The sequence below is a fragment of the Anomaloglossus baeobatrachus genome, chromosome 6 (genome assembly GCF_048569485.1).
Source record: "Anomaloglossus baeobatrachus isolate aAnoBae1 chromosome 6, aAnoBae1.hap1, whole genome shotgun sequence".
NCBI classification, from domain to species: domain Eukaryota; kingdom Metazoa; phylum Chordata; class Amphibia; order Anura; family Aromobatidae; genus Anomaloglossus; species Anomaloglossus baeobatrachus.
Window position 1 is genome coordinate 249,130,230 of NC_134358.1, and position 16,990 is coordinate 249,147,219.

The 16,990-nt window shown below is 43.0% G+C and overlaps 1 protein-coding gene across 2 annotated transcripts in view; it reads right to left on the reverse strand.

The window, feature by feature from the left end:
* Positions 1-16,990, reverse strand: part of FARS2 (phenylalanyl-tRNA synthetase 2, mitochondrial) — a 581,883-nt gene that overhangs the window by 554,368 nt on the left and 10,525 nt on the right. The gene's annotated exons all lie outside the window — the stretch shown is intronic.

Sequence of the window (16,990 nt, forward strand, 5' to 3'; positions counted from 1 at the left end):
TTGTATCATAAAAATGATTAAATGTCTGATGTTCACATTGTACTACAATACATTTTTCACTTAACTATAAGCAATATATGTGGGAGTCGGAGTCAGTGCAAGGGAAATTGAGGAGTCGGAGTCGCAGATTTGGCTTACCGACTCCACAGCCCTGACTAAAACCTCTATATAATGTTCAGTATAGCTGTGCTGTGAATTAGGTAGCATGTACCAGCTGTCAGGTTCACTTTTAGGCTATGTGCCCACGCTGTGGAAAATTCGCGGAATTTGCCGCTATTTTTTCGCGGAAATACCGCGGATTTTTCAAAAATCCGCAGTACAGCGAGTCCCCAGCCATTTCTATGGCATTTGGAGAGTGCTGTGCCCATGCTGCGTTTTTTTCCACAGCGGAAATAATGCGGATTTCCCTGCGGAAAACTCTGCAGCATGTGAATTGTTCCTGCGGATTTCTCTGCAGGGTCCCTTACTTGCCTGCCTTGATAGCAGACACCGGAGTCACTTCCTCCGGTGCAGAGGAGCGCGGTGGAGCCAGGAGCAGGAAGGAGGAGGTGGGCGGGGCCTGCACAAGCTCCGGTCATGTGACAGCCGGAGCTAGTTCAGGCCCGTCCACCTTCTCCTGTGCACAGTGCACACGGCCGGAGAGTGAAGTGCTGCGTGATGGAGGTAAGTATGAACGCTCCGATCACTCAAGCACTTGTTCTGCATTGAGGACGCAGTGCCGAAGCCATGGTACTGTGTCCTCAATGCAGAATGACCGCAGCATATCCACAGGACATTCCACTGTACATCCGCAGCACATCCGCAGCATGTAAACAGACAAAAGTTGTGCTGCGGTTTTCTAGGAGCTCCTGCGGAATGTCCTGCGGATATATCCGCAGGACACTTTCCCCGTGGGCACATATCCTTAAGTACACATTTTTAAAAGAGAATATCCAGTATTGGACAACCCATGCTTAATCAATTCAGTGCTCCACATACAATTACAGCAAATCGGCATAGCTCTTCCCAGTGGGTGATATCACATTGTTGTGTCAAGTGATCGCTGATTAATATATTAGCAGAGCACATTATGCCTCGTAACCTAACCCTATTTTTTTTGGGTGGAGCACTATATAGATTAAGCAGGTGGACAACCCCTTTAAAGGGAATCTGTCATCAGGTTTTTGCTATTATCTGAAAGCAGTATGATGTAGGAGATGAAACCCTGATTCATACGAAGTGTCGCTTGCTGATCTGCATTCCATTTGTTTTACACAATCCACATTATTCCCTCCCACCGATCTAGAAGTGCTAAGAATGCTGAGCCCTGTATAATCGCCCACTCCACTGATTGGCAGCTGTGTACACTGGACCTGTACAGAAAGCTGATAATTGTGGTAGGGGAGGACTAGGAGGCACAAGACACTGCTTCTGCTACTAAAACACTGATTTTATTAAAACAGCAACACACAGCCCAGGAAGTGACCAATGATCAGGGTCTCAACCTCTATATCATGCTGCTCTCAGATTACATAGCAAAAACTTGCTGAAAGCTTCCGTCAAAGAAAGGGGTGGGGAACCTCCAGCGCGCATTGACTTATTCGTCCCCCAAGCACATTCCCGGGGACCTTAGTGCTTGGGCGACAGCAGTGGTCTTGTCGGCTGCCGACCCTTTAAATCACAATGTGTGATGCGAGGATGCATCAGCCCCTCCTGTGATGTATATATGCACCAGCCCCTTATGTGATGTTTATATGTCCCAAGCCCCTCTTGTGATGTATATATGCCTCCAGCCCGTCCTATGATGTGTATATGTCTCCAGCACCTCCTGTGGTGTATATATGCCCCCAGGCTCTTATGTGATGTTTATATATGTCCTCAGCCCCTCCTGTGATGTATATGTGCCTCAAACCCTCCTGTGATGTGTATATGTCCCCAGCACCTCCTGTGATGTGTACATGCCTCCAGCCCGTCCTTTGATGTGTATATGTCTCCAGCACCTCCTGTGCTGTATATATGCCCCCAGCCTCTTATGTGATGTTTATATGTCCTCAGCCCCTCCTGTGATGTATATATGCCTAAAACCCTCCTGTGATGTGTATATGTCCCCAGCACCTCCTGTGATGTATACATGCCTCCAGTCCGTCCTTTGATGTGTATATATCTCCAGCACCTCCTGTGCTGTATATATGCCCCCAGCCTCTTATGTGATGTTTATATGTCCTCAGCCCCTCCTGTGATGTATATATGCCTCAAACCCTCCTGTGATGTATGTGCCCCCAGCATCTCCAATGTGATAGATATAATTTACCAATCTGTTGACTGCGCTCCAGACAGAGACAAACCTGGAAAAGCAGTTGTGAGAAGCCACATGATCAATATCACCGAACATCACAACTGCACCAAAGAGAAGCATCTCCAACCACCACAATAGGGGTGTAGGGGTGAGTTAATTAATTGTTTGACCAAATATATCAGGGTAATTTTCAAGCTGATAATTTTTTGCGGCGCCCGAAGGTTTGTAGAAATTTCCAAATGGCCCTGGCAGAAAGAAGGTTCCCCACCCCTGCTCTACGAGTAAAAAGAGGTTCTGAAGCAGACATACTGTATTGTGCTCTTCTGCACATACAGGTGGAGTCTTTGCTAAGTATGGTATACAGTAGAACATTGGATTACGAGCATAAATGGTTCCGGCAGTTTTTTACTCTTATATCAAGCGAAGTTTCCCATAGGAAATAATTGAAACGCACACAATTTGTTCCACAACCCAAAAATATTTACTGTATTTATACAAACTTATTACAGTAATACAAAATAGTGTACTGTATTCATATAAAATTATTACAGGACACTAATACAAAATACTGTGCAGTAAAAAACATAAAACAAATTAAACTGCACTTTAGCTTCTAATAGAATTGTTGGTGTGTGAGAGGTACAGTATAAGCAATGTGCTGTACTGACTGGCAGAAAGAAAGTGCAATACTGTATCCACAAATGCAAATTGATAGATATGCTATATAATATATACAGTACTGTGCAATGGTATACTGTATACAGTATATATGTACAGAAAGTTATCTACAGAGCGGGTCAGAGAGTGGTGAAAGGACAGAACCGGAAGTGTGCACAGTTAGGGGTACTTTGCACACTACGACATCGCAAGCCGATGGTAGCGATGCCGAGTGCGATAGTCCCCGCCCCCGGCGCAGCTGTGATATCTTGTGATAGCTGCCGTAGCTAACATTATCGCTACGGCAGCTTCACATGCACTCACCTGCCCTGCGACGTCGCTCTGGCCGGCGAACCGCCTCCTTCCTAAGGGGGCGGGTCGTGCAGCGTTACAGCGACATCACACAGCAGGCGGCCAATAGAAGCAAGGGGCGGAGATGAGCGGGACGTAAACATCCCACCCACCTCCTTCCTTCCTCATTGCAGCCGGGACGCAGGTAAGGAGATGTTCCTCGCTCCTGCAACTTCATACACAGCGATGTGTGCTGCCGCAGGAACGAGGAACATCGTAACATCGGTCCTTACAAAATTATGTTAATGCCGGACCCTACACCGATCATACGATTGTGATGCTTTTGCGCTCAGTAATCGTAGTAAAAAGGATTCACATACTCTGATGTCGACAGTGACGCCGGATGTGTGTCACTTTCGATTTGACCCCACCGACATCGCACCTGCGATGTCGTAGGATGCAAAGTACCCCTAAGTTTTTGCTCTTCTTGCAAAGCATTGCTCTTAAACCAAGGTACAAATTTGTTAAAAGCTTTGCTTGTCTTCCAAAACACTCTCAAACCCAGTTACTGTTAATCCAAGGTTCCACTGTATTTTGCTCTAGGTTTACCCAACAGTAAAACAGCAGACGCTTTCTAGGTAAAAATCCATTTACAATGCACCACATTACAGAGATCTGCAGATCACATTGCACACCTCTCTACCTGACATAGGGATTTCCCTTGTAAACCAGCCAAACCATGCATGAATTTTAAACGTAACGTGGTTATAATCATACATACAGGCAGCCAGAGGGAATGGCGTATTTGTAGGAATGAAGATGAGAAAAGCTGCTGATGACACACATCTGCAGTACTGGCAGCCTATGCACTGACCAATAAAAGGAGAATTTCTCCGAAGTGAAGGGCTCCACAATAAGAAGGCATTGCTGGCAGCACCATCTAATGGGCATATCGAAACGCAAGGTTTACAAATTCACAACTAATGCGAGATGATTAGAAATCGCGTTTTAATAAGTCGAATGTCCCAAGTTCCTGTTTCAAACTTCACTCACGGTTAACATTTCCATTAGCATGATAATAACCAGCTAAACTATAATTCTCCCATTTTATTGCTTTGCCATCAAACTTCTGACAGGGAACAATTAATTCAGACTAGTCTCAAAAGGCGCATGAATGACACACAGTAATCTGTTACTAAGCAGCTAACAAACAGTGTCAAACACTAATGAGGCTCGGATTGGAAATCAATGTTACAACACTATTTTGGTTCAATGAAACAGAAAATTTAAGGTGTATGATCAATTTCCTTCACCTCTGTCACACGGTGACATGAGGAGCTAACGATCGGCTTCACCAATGAGGTGAGACCTCTTTGATCAATCTAAGTCTAGTAATTTGCAGAATAATTATGGAGGTCATTTAAAGATTCTACTAAAACCACTAATGGCAAATCTAAAAATGAGAGAAAATGATAAGAGGCTCGATTTCTGGTCAATACGCTCATAAAAGACAGTTTATGTAGTCAGCAGGTTCTCCTTCCTACCGTGATGCCATCATACTGTCATCTCCCCCAACATCAGCCATTCAGAAGCTTTGCGCAAATTAATTGCTATGGGGGAGCAAAGGGGAGAAAACATCTAGGTAGTTTAGAGCCGTGGGGAGGAATTCATCAGAGCAAGGCATTTTTTCACATCACCAGTCCAAATTGGGAAAAAAATTCAATTGGTATAATTAGTACAACTGTTTCTATTTGTAAGTGGGAAAAGTACTCATGTTACACCTCCCTTTCCCCAGAATCACATTGCAGTCAAACATTTACCGTATAAACATCAAATATCTTGGAAATCTTAAACAGAATCTATCAATAAGATGAATCCCCCATAAATGGCATATATGGACTTGCAGGTCTTAGATGTGAAAATCCTGCAACACCTTTATATCATTTATCTGTTGCTGCATTCCTGAGAAATTAAAGACAACAAACCACCAGGATTTTCATATATAAACTAAAGTTCGTGCTATACTGGCACTATCATGCTGATTCTATACATACCTTTAGTTGTCAGATAGGATGTATAGTTTCTGAAATACAGGCTAGTAAAGTTTGTGAAATGCACTGTTATTTGATTGATAGGTGCTGCAGAATATCTAATAGGTGGGTCGAGTTTTGCTAGTTATTCGTGACTCTGTCTGCCTGACTGTCCTTCCTCCCTCCTTCAGCCCCCTGTAATAACAGAAACAGAGGGAGGAAGGTCAGGCAGGCAGATAGGGCTGGGACTAATTAGCAAAACCCGACCCACCTATTAGATATTCCAATGCACCTATCAATCAAATAGCAGTGCATTTCACAAACTTTATTTGCCTATATTTAAGAAAATATACGTCCGATCTCTCAATTAAAGGTAGGTTTAGAATCAGCATGTTAGCACTAGTATAGCACTGACTTTAGTTTATATCTGAAAATCTTGGTGGGTGGTCCTCTTTAAGGCTCTGGGTATGACAGAGCACTTTCCGTGCATTTAGCTCCCGAGGTTGTTTTCTGCACAGCACCAGCCTCTTTATATTGATCGATAGCTACCTTTCTGATTGACACATGAATTCACATGGATAGTAAGCTGTCAATCAAGCTAAAGAGGCTGGTGCTGGGCAGGGAAGCAGCAGCTAGGAAAATGTTCTGTCACACCCGAAGCACTAAGGCCCCAATTCATCAAAGTGATGTGTAAATTGTGTTGAAAAGTCGCAACGCTGAGCTGTGCAAAAAGTTAACAACTTTTGGTGTTTTCATCCCGGATTTTTCAGCTCCACCTAAACTGGTGTATCCGAGATGGGACAGAGGCGTGACGACACAGAGCTTCTAATTCCGAACCAGCTGTGGCACTTCTTATACCAGAAATCTTAGTTCGGTCCCTGACTTCATTAAGAACTGTGGGGAGGCACAAGGAGGCGCACACCACTTTGCTGAGGTTGCTGATTCATTAAGAAGCATATGTCACTTAATGAACCAAGAGCCTTTAACTCCAACACTTAACTCTCATCTGACTCCAACACACCCCTGTGAACAAGACCGCTTGATTAATCGGGGCCTTAATGCTTTAATTGCCTATGAATGAAAATGCTAAATGTATTAAGAATACAGCAACAGATAGAAGAAATAAAAGTGTTGATAGATTTACATGTCAGAGACCTGCACATATACAGTATGCGGTTTAGTTAGGGGTGGGGAGACAGGGTGATCTTAATGATACATTTCCTTTAACTCAAAGCATGTCCATAATTGCCTATACAAAATGGAAGAGATGCAAAATGCTCTACAACAGGAAAAATCTTCATGAATGCAGCGGACTCTAGAAAGGGCTGAAAACAAGTTCTATTGATAACAAAAAAAGACATAACTAAATATAATGATCATTTTTCCTCTTGGAGGCTAAAACTGCGTCCTAGTCCAGGCCTGCACAACAAATGGCCGCGGGCCACATGTAACCCACAGGAGGATGTTGTGAGGCAGCTCTGGTTCTTCATCTTCAATAGTCAGATTTTACCCGACTACGTGATGACGTGGGTGACGTTATCCACATCACTGGGCAAGATCACGCACCTGTGCAGAGAACTCTCTGGTTTGATCAGGTGCACCTGTATTCGGATCTGGCCACAAGAGGGCAGAGCGAAGTGCGCCTGAGCAAGCCGGCAATGTCTCTGCGCAGGCGTGAGATTTTGCCAGGCAACGTGGATGGCTACGTCAGTCATCAAAGGAGGAAGGCGATCAGCACTGAAATGAGGGACAGGAGCCACAACCTAGGACACCCATCAGACCGTACCCAAGGATTTACATACCTGACAGGAGATTTTATAAAGGTATTTGTGGGATCTACAGGGGGATCAGGGGACAACGTGCACCTTTATAGAATGAAGCACAGGCGCTGTTTAAGTTTAGGCGCAACTTGGTTTAGAACTCAAAAATCTAGTGACAAGTTCCCTTTAGTGCCCAGGCCATTTTCTTCAATTCTGACCAGTGTCACTTTATGAGGTGTTAACTCTGGAACACTTCAACGGATCCCGGTGATCCTGAGATTGTTTATTCGAGACATACTGTACTTTATGATAGAGGAAAATTTAGTACGATATCTTTTGCACTTATACGAGGGGCTGCTGGTAAGTCTTTGTGATCTTTTTTTGTTTCTATGGTAATGAATGTTACATCACATGAAAGCCTTATGTGTCTAATATACAGTTTGTTTTCAAAATTTTGTGTTTGTTGCTTATAGCAACAGTGTTCTACACACGCGGGGAAGTTTAAGGCGATATTTACAGCAACTTAGAGCAGAGGAGTGATAAAATTCTTGTTTCTGCAAGGAAAGTCCACGAAGGATATTCATGGTGATATGTCCCAGACATTCGGGGATCAATGCCCTTCATATTCCACAGTTAAGAACTGGGTTGCCAAATTTAAAAAGGGCCACTTCAGGACCAATGATGAGGAACGTCCTGGACGACCGAGAGTGGTTGTTGTTCTGGAGATCATCGATGCTGTGTACAACCTCATATTGGCGAATCAAAGAATTTCATCTAAAACAATAGCAGACATCATGGGGATTTCCAGTGAACATATTTGTGTCATTATCCATGAACATTTGGACATGAAGCTATCTGCAAAGTGGGTCCCCAAATGTTTGACAACAAATCAGAGAAGCATGCGAGTGAAAACTCCAAAGAAGTTCAGGGGGCAAAAATCAGCCACTAAGGTGATGGCGTCTGTGTTCTGGGATAAGGAGGACATGCTGCTAGTGGACTACCTTCAAAAGGGTTCCACCACCAATGCAAAGCATTACATTGAACTTTTGGACCAATTGAAGGCAGCTTTGAAGGCGAAAAGTCACGGCAAGCTGTCCAAAGGAATCTTGTTCCTGCAAAACAACACCTCTGTTCACACTGCACAAGCGACCACAGCAAAACTGGCAGAGATGGGCTTCCAGCTGGCTGACCACCCACCTTATTCACCAGATCTAGCTCCCTCCGACTATCATCTGTTTCCAAACCTGAAGAAACATCTCAAGGGTACCAAATTTCACACCATTTCTGATGCCATGGCTGCTACAGATGCCTCGTTTGAGCCACAACCGAAATCCTTCTTTTTGCTAGGCTTACACAACTTGGAATACCGATGTAAGAAGTGTGCTGACATCAGTGGAGAGTATGTGGAATAAATGTAAAGTTTTATCATCCTATCTCGTTTCTTTCTGGGTAAAGTCAAAGACTTTTCAGCAGCCCCTCGTATGTGGAAAAACAGAAGTTTGGTAAACATTTTGAAAATGTTGCATTTTTCAAACTTTGAAGTTGTATGCCTTAAACCAGAGTTATGTCACATAAAATAGTTAATAAATAACATTTCCCACATGTTTACTTTACAACAGCACAAATTTTGAAACATTATTTTTTTTTTTATCAGGAAGTTAGAAGTTCAAAGTTTATCAGCAATTTCTCATTTTTCCAACAAAATGTACAAAATCATTTTTTTTAGGGACACCGTGTTTGAAGTGACTTTGAGAGGCCTAGGTGACAGAAAATACCCAAAAGTGACATCATTCTAAAAACTGCACCCCCCAAAGTACTCAAAACCACATCCAAGAAGTTTATTAACCCTTCAGATGCTTCACATGAATGAATGCAAAGTGGAATGAAGAAATATATAAATTTACATTTTACCTAAAAACATTACTTTAGCCTCAATTTTTTACAAAAGATAGAACCTCCAAATTTGTTACTCACTTCTGAGCACGCTGATAGCTCATATGTGCGCAGAATCCTCTGTTTGGACAAATGGGAGGGCCCGGAACAGAAGGAGCAATATTTGAATTTTGGAAAGCAAATTTGGCTGAAATAGATTGCAGGGCTCCTGCGGTGCCTGAACACCAGAAATCTCCCATAAGTGATCCCATTCTGGAAACTAGACCCCTCAAGGACTTTATTTAGGGGTATAGTGAGCATTTTAAACCCACAGGTACTTCACAAAAATGTTGCACCAAATTTCTCACTTTTAAGCTATGTTCCCGCGATCCGGCAACACTGCGTGTAGGATGCAATGTCAGCCCTCCTGCGGAGATGCGAGTGTTGTCCGCAGGAGAACGCAGCTCCCATGCCCATGATCCGGGTTTGCGCCACTGCGGACTCTAGCTCTATTTGCTCTGTGGAGATCACTCGCGTCTCCGCAACATAAGTTGACATGCTGCGGCTCCGGAAGCCGCACCACATGTCAGTTTACATTTCGGAGAAAAGAAGCACAATGACCATGGAATTTCTATAAATCACGCTGTGTCCAAAACAATGCAAACCCTGATCGTGTGCACGCAGCCTAAAAAGCGAGGATAGATGGATAGATAGATAGATAGATAGATAGATAGATAGATAGATAGATAGAGGGATAGATAGAGGGATAGATAGGTAGAGGGATACATAGATAGATAGATAGATGAATAGATCGATAGAGAGATAGATAGATAGATAGATAGATAGATAGATAGATAGATAGATAGATAGATAGATAGATAGATAGATAGATAGATAGATAGATAGATAGATAGATGGATAGACAGAGGGATAGATAGGTAGAGGGATACACAGATAGATAGATAGATAGATAGATAGATAGATAGATAGATAGATAGATGAATAGATAGATAGATAGATAGATATCCGAGAGAGGTCAAACACCTATACAATGTTACATATTCTAAGCTTGCATCTTTTAGTGCCTTTAATGTGAAACTACGGCTGAAGACTATTTGTAGATCTGAAGCCTCTGTCATTGCAGATCTATTCTCCACCCAGCAACACCTCCTCTTGCTTGACTAACGTCTCCTGTCACACTAGGTACAGGAGAGTACCAAGGAATGGTGAAAGAGAAAGGAAACCCTGCGTCTAGGGAAGGAAGGGGGAGATGGTGACCCCTGACCAAACCTACCACTGGGCCCTGGGATCCCTCACCACCCTAAATAGGTTCCGCACCTATGCACCGAGCTAGATACCTGACCCTAGAAAAACCCTAGAGCTGGACTTTAGATAGGGAATGGGTGGGATACGTTCTTTATTCACTAAACACTAAAGACACAGGGAGCACACACATGAGGAAAGCGCATGAATAATTTCTCTCCAGATGCCTCGGGAAGAAGGTCAGCAAAGAGCAGCAGCAATCCTAGATACAGATGAGTGCAAGCTGCCTGCTTGCATCCAGAGCTTGTGAAGAAACTCACAATATCACCAGCCCAAGTCAATGGAAAATGAGAGTATGTAAACCCAAGGGGAAATACAGATGATAAGCAGCTGAAGGGAAGACGATCTCCACGGGGTCCTAAAGTGGAAAGGATGAAAACCCAGAAGAGGAGATACCTAGTACCCTGAATACTAACTGCAGGAATGTTAGAAAGTCAGGGAACATGTTGCAGAGCCAAACACTGTGACCTTCCATTGCCAGACACCAAAGGACTGTCTGTCACTTGTGACAGCTTCTTTGCCTAAAGTCACACAGCACAAAGTCTGTCAATCAAGCAGGACAAGACGGTGCTGGTTGGTTAATAGAGCTGAAGTGATAGATGCTACAGATCTGCTAAATGCTCTTCAGTCTCATTCGCTTATTAATTCAAATGCTGATTTCTCAGTAATGGAAGAACAGACTGGCCATGTATTGCTGGACTTGTTTTTGAAAAAGTCACAAATAGTTTTGGGTGTGAAATCCTGCTGACAGATTCCTTTCATCCTATCCCATATTGGATGGGTATGATGAATGTTATAATTCCTTATAGGAAGAGCTTGCTCTATTTCTATTGACAATGTAAATATTCCATAGATATATTGGCGGTATAGGAAAACTGATTTCACTATTTTTCCAATCATATACTGGAGAGTTGTGCATAACATACAGTACAGACCAAATGTTTGGACACACCTTCTCATTCAAAGAGTTTTCTTTATTTTCATGACTCTGAAAATTGTACATTCACATTGACGGCATCAAAACTATGAATTAACACATGTGGAATGAAATACTTAACAAAAAAGTGTGAAACAACTGAAAATATGTCTTATATTCTAGGTTCTTCAAAGTAGCCAACTTTTGCTTTTGATTACTGCTTTGCACACTCTTGGCATTCTCTTGATGAGCTTCAAGAGGTAGTCACCGGAAATGGTTTTCACTTCACAGGTGTGCCCTGTCAGGTTTAATAAGTGGGATACTTGCCTTATAAATGGGGTTGGGACCATCAGTTGTGTTGTGCAGAAGTCTGGTGGATACACAGCTGATAGTCCTACTGAATAGACTGTTAGAATTTGTATTATGGCAAGAAAAAAACAGCTAAGTAATGAAAAACGAGTGGCCATCATTACTTTAAGAAATGAAGGTCAGTCAGTCCGAAAAATTGGGAAAACTTTGAAAGTGTCCCCTAGTGCAGTGGCAAAAACCATCAAACGCTACAAAGAAACTGGCTCACATGAGGACCGCCCCAGGAAAGGAAGACCAAGAGTCACCTCTGCTGTGGAGGATAAGTTTATCCGAGTCACCAGCCTCAGAAATCGCAGGTTAACAGCAGCTCAGATTAGAGACCAGGTCAATGCCACACAGAGTTCTAGCAGCAGACACATCTCTAGAACAACTGTTAAGAGGAGACTTTGTGGAGCAGGCCTTCGTGGTAAAATAGCTGCTAGGAATCCACTGCTAAGGACAGGCAACAAGCAGAAGAGACTTGTTTGGGCTAAAGAACACAAGGAATGGACATTAGACCAGTGGAAATCTGTACTTTGGTCTGATGAGTCCAAATTTGAGATCTTTGGATCCAACCACCGTGTCCTTGTGCGATGTAGAAAAGGTGAACGGATGGACTCTACATGCCTGGTTCCCACCGTGAAGCATGGAGGAGGAAGTGTGATGGTGTGGAGGTGCTTTGCTGGTGACACTGTTGGGGATTTATTGAAAATTGAAGGCATACTGAACCAGCATGGCTACCACAGCATCTTGCAGCGGCGTGCTATTCCATCCGATTTGCATTTAGTTGGACCATCATTTATTTTTCAACAGGACAATGACCCCAAACACACCTCCAGGTTGTGTAAGGGCTATTTGACTAAAGGCCACTTTACACACAGAGCTAAATCTGTGACAGATCTGTGGTTGCAGTGAAATTGTGGACAATCAGTGCCAGGTTTTTGGCTGTGTACAAATGGAACAATATGTCCATGATTTCACTGCAACCACAGATCTGCCAAAGATTTATCTCTGCGTGTTAAGTGGCCTTAAGAAGGAGAGTGATGGGGAGCTACGCCAGATGACCTGGACTCCACAGTCACCAGACCTGAACCCAATCGAGATGGTTTGGGGTGAGCTGGACCACAGAGTGAAGGCAAAAGGGCCAACAAGTGCTAAGCATTTCTGCAAACTCCTTCAAGACTGTTGGAAGATCATTTCCAGTAACTACCTCTTGAAGCTCATCAAGAGAATGGCAAGAGTGTGCACAGTAGTAATCAACGCAAAAGGTGGCTACTTTGAAGAACCTAGAATATAAGACATATTTTCAGTGGTTTCACACTTTCTAGTTAAGTATTTCATTCCACATGTGTTAATTCATAGTTTTGATGCCTTCAATGTGAATCTACAATTTTCAGAGTCATGAAAATAAAGAAAACTCTTTGAATGAGAAGGTGTGTCCAAACCTTTGGTCTGTACTGTATATCCCTCAACAAAGTATTGTAATCCCTTGTTAGAAGACTTTGTTTCTCTTTGTCACATATTAGTGATATCTCCAGCCCCTTATTATAAGGGTTGGGCTTCATTGCAGTAATTTGCAAAAGATATTTGGGTACCTGTGTCACATCTATCAGTGCAATGTTCACCAGTTTGTATATTTACTAATTGCTGGTCCTAGATTTCTTTTTCAAAGGTATTTTTCTTTAGGGATTTTAAACAATAACTGGGAAAGGGGGGGTTAGGGAAGATGTGAAAATAAAAAGAAAAAATACCCAACAACAGTATTAATACTATTTTTAAGGATCTAAATATAACAATTCACATGTCATCAACTACCTAAAAGGGAAAATGGAAGGTCTAGAAAGCAAGGGAGAATAGATGAGGAAAGGAAGGGGAGAGGGGGGGGAGGAAAAAGGGGAAGAAGGGGGGGTCTTGGAGAGAAGGGGTAGGGATAGTCCTATATTTCTGAGCTATAACATGCCATACTTTTTTGTTCTCTTCCACTTTCCTGAATTTAAGGCATTTTTATTTTTTTGTGAGTGCAACTTGCATGTTTTTTAACTTTGTGTGACCAATTGTCCACAAATAAAGTATTGTACATTTCTTTCAACAATGGTGTTTATTAATTTAGGAATACAGACTTACAATGTATTAATGTGGACATGCCGTGTTTTTCCAAAAATAAGACACTCTCTTGTACTTCCCCCCCCCCCCCACAAAGCACTAGGGCTTATTTTTGGAGGAGGTCTTAGGGGCACTTTGCACACTATGACATTGCAGGTGCGATGTCGGTGGGGTCAAATTGAAAGTGACGCACATCCGGCGTCGCAGGCGATATCGTAGTGTGTAAAGCCTTTTTGATACGATTAATGAGCGCAAAATCGTCATAATCGTATCATCGGTGTAGCATCGGTCATTTCCATAATTTGGAAATGACCGCTGTTACGATGTTGTTGCTCGTTCCAGCGGCATCACACATCGCTGTGTGTGAAGCCGCAGGAGCGAGGAACATCTCCTACCTGCGTCCTGCGGCTCACGCCGGCTATGCGGAAGGAAGGAGGTGGGCGGGATGTTTACGCCCTGCTCATCTCCGCCCCTCCGCTTCTATTGGCCACCTGCCGTGTGACGTCGCTATGACTCCGCACGACCCGCCCCCTTATTAAGGAGCTGGGTCGCCGGCCAGAGCAACATCGCAGGGCAGGTGAGTGCATGTGAAGCTGGCGTAGCGATAATGTTCGCTACGGCAGCAATCACAAGATATCGCAGCTGCGACGGGGGCGGAGACTATCGCGCTCGGCATCGCAAGCATCGGCTTGAGATGTCGCAGTGTGCAAAGTGCCCCTTATTCTTGGAGAAACATAGTTGGTTGTAAGTTTACGCCCCAAAAAAGCAGACCCCCCCCACTTCCCAGGAGACTCATACTTACCAGACCCGGATGTCTGCATGGCTCCCAGGTCCTCCCGTGGGTGCTGCATGGCGTCCTCCCCTCCTTCTAGCTGAAACACTCGCACATAACAGGTCACACACAGATCAGATCCCTCACTCAGACTCACTCACTCATCACATCCAGCGTTACAGAATGCTTCCAGCTACAGAGAATGATGGAAGGAAGTCACGTATCCGCAGGTCCTGCAAGCAAGCATTACACCGGTAGGTCCTGGCGCTTCACTGCACTGCCTCTCAGGATTCTGTGGGCGAGAAGAAATCGGTGTCGCTGGATGTGGTGAGCATGTGTGCGATCCGATGTGTGTGTGATGCGATGTTTGTGTGATACGATGTTTGTGTGTGCGATCTGATTGTGTGCGTGTGTGTGTGTGTGTGTGAGATAGGATGTGTGTGTGTGAGATAGGATGTGTGTGTGTGTGTGTGTGTGTGTGTGTGTGTGTGTACGATCACTGCGGGTCCTCTGCTCGGCGTCAGGTGAGTGTGATTGCAGATGCCCACTTTCTATAATGAAGTGTCCTGTAGTATCTTTAACTTTTTTAGCTGCATGGACACTTCATTATTGAACAGCGACTAGGGCTTATTTTCGGGGGAGAGCTTATATTTAAGCCTTGCTCCGAAAATGCTGAAAATCCCTGCTAGGGCTTACTTTTGGGGGAGGTCTTATTTTTGGAAAAACACGGTAGTTTCTGCATTCATTGTTAGTGTATACCCTACTGCATTTTCTTTTGTTGCTCATTGTGCATTATTTTCTCCATGTGAAGGTTATTGCTTACTAGTGATGGGCAGACCCAGACTGTAAACGTCCGGATCCACACATTTTCAAACGTATCAGAGTGCCGGGCCCGGAATTCTCAAAAAAAAAGGAAAAATAAAGAAAATAAGAATGACATACTTACCGAGTCTCCGGCGCGGCTGTAACTGCTCCCGAGGACGCTCAATCCACTTCCAGGACTGCTCATGACTGTCCCATGACAATTCAAGCTCTGCTACATCTGTCACAGCGTGCGGCCATAGAACAATAACTGCCCCTCTGTGAGCTTCAGGCAGAGAATATATGAGTCATGCAATCAGCAGTGCTGTCACTCAGGCTATTTGCGGTTACAGCTGGAGGTTCCCACGGTCCTCCACCTGTAATCTCAGGTAACCTGAGCTCAGTAATCTCAGGTTCACAGACCTGCATCTGCTAGCAGAAAACTGTATTTCCAATTTGATGCTGGTTTCTGCCATTTTGGCACCTCGGTGGCTCTGCAAGTGCAACAAGGTGTCTGCAATCAGAAAAGCAAAAATCACATAGTGCACCTCCCCATTTAATCCCTGCCGTGCACTCAAACAGTAGTTTTCGATCACATACGAGGTATCAGTATACACAAGCGAAATCTCACAACAAATTCTGGTGGCTAATGTCTCCCTTTACCCTCATGAAAATGAAAAATTTGGAGCTAAAACAACATTTTAATTACAAAAAAAACCCAACAAATATTTCATTACAATCTTCTATTGCATTAGTTCTTGTGAAAAACCTAAACGGCTAATGTGTCAATGTGGTTTTATACGATGAGGGGGTGCAGATTTTAAAATGGGGTCTTGTTTGTGTGTTTTCTCTCACATACATCTCAAAATCACTTCTAAGTAAAGTGGTCCCTAAAAAATAGGTCTCACAAAATTTCATTCACAAAAGGAAAAAAAAGTTGATGCTAAACTTTTAACTCTTCTAAATTCCTAATAAAATAAAAAGTTGTTTCAAGAACGATACTGATGTAAAGTAGGAATGGAGTAAATGTTATTTATTAATTATTAAATTTGGTATAAACATCTTATTTTATGGCCATAAAAATACAAAGCTCCAAAATGGTGACATTTTTCAATATTTGTCAAATTTTTGATATCTTCATATTAACCTAAATTTACCACTATCATGCAGTACACTGAGTAATAAGAGAAAAAAAACAATCTCAGAATCAGTGGTATATATGGAAGCATTCCACATAAAGTGACACTGGTCACAATTGAAAAATCTGTGAAAAATGGTTACGGTATTAAGGGGTTAACATATACATATTTCCTACATTTTGAAAACAAGAATTGCTTTGAGTCAACAAAAAGTATAGGGAATGTAAAATGGATAGTTGCATTACATGATCATTGCTCTCCTCCCCAGATAATAAAGGGGTCCTGTGGCCGAGGTGGGACCACCAACAATCCCAGCTGCCTGATCCCAGCAGTATGGTGAAGAAGAGCAAGCTTTTTACTAAGTACATGGGATCGGGATATCCTGGAGGTAAAAGTATTTTGGCCCTAACAGATCAGACATTTATGATAAATAGAACTGATCTTCCATAAAGGTTAGTATTGAAAAAACAACTCTAGCCCCTTCTAGTCTGGGTTTTCTATGTGGTTCACGGTGCAGGAAAATGACATTTAAGACCATTGAGTTTGGGTTGGGATTAGTAAAGGTTTTATACTCTACAGCTTTTTTTATTTTTCTGTTTTTGGAGCTGTGTATAGGAAAAACTGTAGTATGCCTGATACTATTTGTGATCCAAAGAATAGTGATTACGAGTGATAATGGTCGTTGTGATGAGCGAGCAGTAAA